General features: G+C 31.5%; 1 long non-coding RNA gene across 1 annotated transcript; it reads right to left on the bottom strand.

Annotated features, from left to right (window-relative positions):
• Positions 1 to 3738: 3738 nt before the first annotated feature.
• On the bottom strand, positions 3739 to 4701 carry LOC134269344 (uncharacterized). The gene is made up of 3 exons (XR_009992556.1): positions 4601 to 4701; positions 4166 to 4283; positions 3739 to 3816 (listed from the first exon to the last, which is right to left on the bottom strand). It is a non-coding gene; the product is annotated as an uncharacterized LOC134269344 (long non-coding RNA).
• Between the last annotated feature and the right edge of the window lie 1212 nt (positions 4702 to 5913).

Raw genomic sequence — 5913 nt, 5'->3', positions numbered from 1 at the left:
GGGCTTGGTTTTTTCTCTACAAAAAACCTTGTTGATTTCCGATCTGATTAATGGCATTAGGCTGAATACATATGACAATTTGTTTTTCTTAAACTTTTTTTCATCGGGTAGAGGTAGGAGGAACCCTTTCATTGATTTGAGTTTGTTATCTCAAAATGTAATAATTGATATTTGTTTTATGCGCTATAATTTTACCTTTTTTGCTTTTTGGGAGTTGAACTATGTTCAGACTCCCTAGGCTGCCACGCAGTTTCTAGCGCAGTAATTTTACAATGAATTATATAGCGGCTGTCGTGCTGTTTCTGTGTCGCCCAATTTACTCCCCTGTGATATTCAATACAAACTCGCATCAGTCTATATAAACTCGAAGAAACTTCAGCACTAAAAATAGTCCATCTCATTTTTCTGAATTAATCTAATTTTCATAATTGATTTGAAAGTAAATGAAAAAGAATTTTATTTAACTTAATTTGAATAGCATATTTTTGTCATCTCTCTTGAGAAATAACTCGTAGATTTTGATTTCCGTCATCAAAAAAAGTCCTGTCATTTATCATTTATCATTCGGCAATCCTCGGCTGACTCTTCTACGCTGCATTACAAAAAGTGCGAAGTCATCAAAGGAGCAACAACTGGTCTAACTGGTTTGACAATGACGCGATTGTCTAAATATAGAGATGTAAACAAAGATGTAAGGTCAAAGGAACGCTAAGGTTTAACCGAACTTCTTTCAATTTGTTTCAGCAATAAAGAGACAGAACAACGTTAGTTTTTTAAAAAAAAATTACTATATGGAAAATATCACTGTCAGACATTTATTTGCTCTGACAAGTAAAATGATCTGTTAGACTGGAAAATGTTTGTCAGACCAGTTACATGCAACTCATTTTTTTACGTGGGTAAAGGAAAAAAATAATAGCATTAAAGTTTGTTGATATTCGAATCTCACAATTTCAAATGAAAGTAAATTTACATCCTTTATTTCATGAGTTTATCAGTATTCAGTTGGTCACGTGTACAACACCAAATCTGAACTTAAAAAATGTGTATGTACTTGCATTGCAGTATTACCTTATAAAATGTATCATTTGATTTTATTATATAATTAAAACAGTTAAAATTGATTAATAAATGCGTATGCACGGACACAATGGTATAATAATCCCAATGATCGATCTGTGAGAAAGATCGTTCCTCATGATTACAACTGTTTTTTTCCTTGTAGTAGCTCGTTAAACTGTCTGATTTTTAATTACATTTGAATCAAACCAAAATCACAAACTTTAAGAGTCACTCGCGTGGCGCAGTTGTTAAAAGAGTTTGCTCTAGAGATTCAAAGTAAGGCGTTAATTGATCCTTACGTCGCAGGTTCGCATCCTGTGGGATGCATCTGGAGATAAACTCTTTTGATGAGACCATAATATAAACCGAAATCCCATGTGGCAGTATGTGCTTGCACAAAACGATCCCTCACTACTCAATGGTTTTGAGTGCCGTGTATAGGTAAAAATTTGTAGACTTACATGTAGCTAGCTCCATCGACAAGTGGTACTTTCTCAATATAATTGAAAAAATTATCGAACGCAAAACAAACAAAATGTAAAGTATTCAGATACTCACTTCTATATAGAAATTACTTGAAATGAAATTTAAAATTATGGAATAACAAAACTTGATGATTAAGTTATAAAGATAGATACATTTGATAAAAAAGAAACTGGCACGGAGTTTTATAAAAATTAATTATTATTTCCGAAAAGAAACATTCACACCCAAAAGAGAATAGCAAATACTTATTTTAATCAGAGGAAAAAAAAATGACAATCTAGTGTCTGGTGATGGTAACATTGAATATAAAGAGTGTTTGTTAGTTTGTTTCTTGGGACCAAATATCTTGTACACATTCTAAAGAGAGTTTGATTCAAATGCTCCAGAAATATAAGGGTTGTGTTTGAGTTTGAGTAAGAAATGGTACTGAAAGAAGTTTGAAACCTACCCACAAAATAGTATTTTCGAGTTTTGAAATTTTTTTTTGGTGGTGAGGGTTGTTTGTTTGGTTTGGTTTGGTCAAATTGTTGAGGTAAGAATTAGAAAGAATAAATCTAGAACTAAACTTAACTGTTCGTGCGCAATAAATATACATTTTTTTTTCAATATATGGCACTGTAGCTCTCAGGTCTGTCAAAATCTTTTTACGGACAGCTACAGTTCTGCAGCTAATTTGAGAGCAGTCCCATGATCTTGGCTATTCAAATGCAATAGAATTTTTTTTAATGTTTCGTGTTGTATCTCTAACAAATCAGTTCTAGCTGACTTGAATCTGAACGCATGAAACTGTTCCTATACTTCCCGTGAGATCCTTCAGATAACAATGTTCAACTCCCATGAGTACGTTCAGTACTTTGATTTATATTGTACCCGTCTTTTGTTGTATATTGTAATTGTTTTCTACGTGTAAAGCGCTTTAGGGTAATTCCATAATTATATAGGGCGCTATAATATAAAAGTAGAATAATAATAATTTAACTTCTCGATGTGCATAGTGATAATGTTTACTGCCTCTGAAGTTCTATTCTTTATGTCTAGGCTATTTTATCCGTGAATATAATAAAAGATGCCATTAATATTTGCAATTTATATAGGCCTAAATCTAATCCGAAGGAGCACAGTTACTGAAACATGTAGCCAAAATCAATGTAATTAAATTCTAAGGAATATATACAATTGACATTCATCGCAGCTAATTGCTGCCAAGAATACCTGTAATGAGTAACACAGAGTGAGTAATTCTTGTCCTCGGAGAACGTGTGCTTATACTGAGGTTTGTTCCGCCTGACTGACAACAGTACATTGGATTTTTACGGTTTGATATCTCTTTAGTGTTTCTTATATCAAGAATGGGCATGCATAAAGGATAGATAATTAAAGGAAAATACACGAGTCTATCAAAAACACTAAAATAGTCTTTGAAAAGTCGAAAATTTAAAACTTTAAAAGTGTGGTTACAGGTGGATTTGAACCCCCGACTTTAAAATGTTAGTTAGCAAATTGTAAAAGCAAGCGCATATATCAACTGAGCCTGTCTGACAATAATATTTATAGGTATGAATTTGAAGCAGATTATCAAAATCCTATAGGTTATTTCTTTTGTCAAAGTGAATAATCCTTTAAAGGATAGTAAAAATAGAAGTGAAGATAAAAAAATATTATTGCATACTTATCTCTCTCCATATTTTGATCTGAAAATAATAAAGGAAAACTGATCATAATGTGACCATTTGTTCAGAAATCAGAAATTGTCCATCGATCGACTGTCCAGCTGTCTTTCTGTCTATACATCAGTTTTTATTATCTCAGACAAGTTGCCTCAGTGTTTTGAAATATTTCTTAATTTTTTGAAGGAAAAAAAAACGCTTGTCTTCCTACTAGCTAGGTCGCAAAACAGCCTAGGTTAACATCCCCTTCTTTTAATATTTTAATATATCGATCAAATTCAACACATCTGCTACATTGTAAACTAAGCATCTCAGATTTGGTTTTTCGGAAAGACAATTTTCAACACTTCAAACCCTAAACAGATATACTAGTTTGTGATTTCACTTCTGCTTTGGGAGATCGGTAAAAATAGAGTAATATTTCATTTCCCTTCAAAAAATATTACGTATTGAATAACATAATACCGGAATAAATCCATTAAAAATACACTGTATATTACTTTTTTATAATCATTTGAATATATTTTACCTGCAAGTTGTGAAGATGACAGTTCGTTTAAATTAATTTTTGGTCCGAATTTGCTGGTTTCCATAGCTTTATCTGTAAAATATATGTATAAATTACACGATGAACATTTTATTATGAATCAAAATAAACCTTATTATCTAGACTTGAAAGCAACATGCGTTTTGTCGGACCCAAGAAATAGTTTGCCATGGGACGTAAGGGAAACACGTCTTTTATACGGTCGTATACATCTAAATCATACCTCTAATTCTTAAAAGGATTAAGCACTAGGAAATATTACATAATCAAATCACTTATTATTCATGGATAGTTACCAAAATTTGATATTCCTAATTTAGTTTTAATTCTACTTGTAGTATACTCTGAAGACACATCACTCAGAAAGACCTGGTCCATCATCACAGATACAAAATATACTCACTCCGATTCCGCCTCCAGATGAGAAAGTTTAAGACACTTCCGATGAATACAATGGAAAGCGAGACTACAACACATATTATGATAGTTGTGTGATCGAGGGCATGCGTGTCAGGCATCTTCTAAAATAACAGATTTTTAAAATAACTTTTAAAACTTATAAGTATATGTACCTGCGACTGTTTTCAATGAATCAATTCTTTTATTAATAACTTTATGCCACTGCTGGACCGTTATCAACGACAAATATATTTTTGGCATGTGTTTTTCCATTTCCACATAATACATGTAGGTGTGCAAAATAGAACACAGAACTCTTAAAACAACGTATAGACAGGGATCGAATTAGAAAATATTTTATCATGTAAATTAGTTCAGTTTAGATCAATTTTCTGAATTGTATTATACCATATATTTTGTAACTCAAGTTACAACTCACCTGAAATGACGTCAAACAGACTCCTGATTCATGATGACAAGTTTGACTTATACATTCAGTGCTACAGGTCTGGTTACAATTTACACCCCAATACGACCGAAGACAAACTAATTAAGGACAGATGATACAAACAATTTTTTTCTTTGGAGGAGACTAAGTATCATGTCACAAGTTTAGAAAAGTGGATGAATCTTAGAATTTTTTCTATTGTTTATATTATATTTTTTGCACCAAGCTAACATATTCTGAAATTTGTTTTCACCTGTAAACCTTTACTGTGTGTGTTTTATCCATTTTCATAATTTTATTGAAATATTACTAATTTTTTCCAAGTCTATTTCATTTTCCAATTCTTAGGAGAAAAAATTCTAAGAATTATCCAATTTTCAAAACTTGTAACATGATATTAAGTCTCCTCCAATGATAAAATTTGTTTGTATCATCTGTCCTTAAGGAATGAAAAGGTGTAAAAATATATAGTTGTTTTTATTAATAATAATATAATATGTGAATGATGAAAAAATACAAAACTATTTCTAAATATAACTCCTCAATTTTTATAAAAAGTTTAAAGATGAATAAGAGTGACCAAGAATGTTTAAATGTTAAAAATAAAGTTTTGTAACGCGTTATTTAATTGGATAAAAACAATCTAACGTGTATTACCTGGGTTTCCAACGTCACAATGACTTGCGTCAAAAACTTATCAATCTGCTTGACATTTCGTTTTAAATTTGCACAGTTTGAAGACGTTTTCTTTTACTTAATGATTGAAAATAAAATAATAAAAAATGAATTTAAAATAACAACCCAGGTTATACAGTATAACTGGGGTCGCTATTTAATTCATTCCTTAATTGTACCGAGAGTCCTATTGACAAAAGCACTTTGGTACGGAAGCCCATTTAGGACCTATCGAAAAATATTATTGAATCTGATAAACGAATTGTCAAATTTGTTATAACATACACTTATTCTGGATGCCTTCTTATTGAATTGAAATGCTTCATTTTTCCCAAAATACAGAGTATATTCGTAGTTTAGAAAATACTCAGACAGTAGAGCACTGTAGAGGCAATATTATATATTAGAATTAAATAATTACATGTACATTTCCATAAAAAAAAAACAGCCAATGGGACGCGTAGTACATTTTAACCCACCAAGATGATAAAATATAGACATTGTTATTAACTTTATTCCAGTCAATAAGAATTATCGCTTACTCTGAGTACATAACATCTCGTGGTATCCACTTGAACAACCCTGTAAGCAAGTACCGTTTACATGGTGGCACGGTGTATCATCAAGAC

This window comes from Saccostrea cucullata, unplaced genomic scaffold, assembly GCF_032062105.1.
Source record: "Saccostrea cucullata isolate Sc308-1 unplaced genomic scaffold, CSIRO_AGI_Scuc_v1 ctg8960, whole genome shotgun sequence".
NCBI lineage: Eukaryota > Metazoa > Mollusca > Bivalvia > Ostreida > Ostreidae > Saccostrea > Saccostrea cuccullata.
Note: the sequence above shows the minus strand (reverse complement) of the source record. Positions and strands in the feature narration are given on the sequence as shown.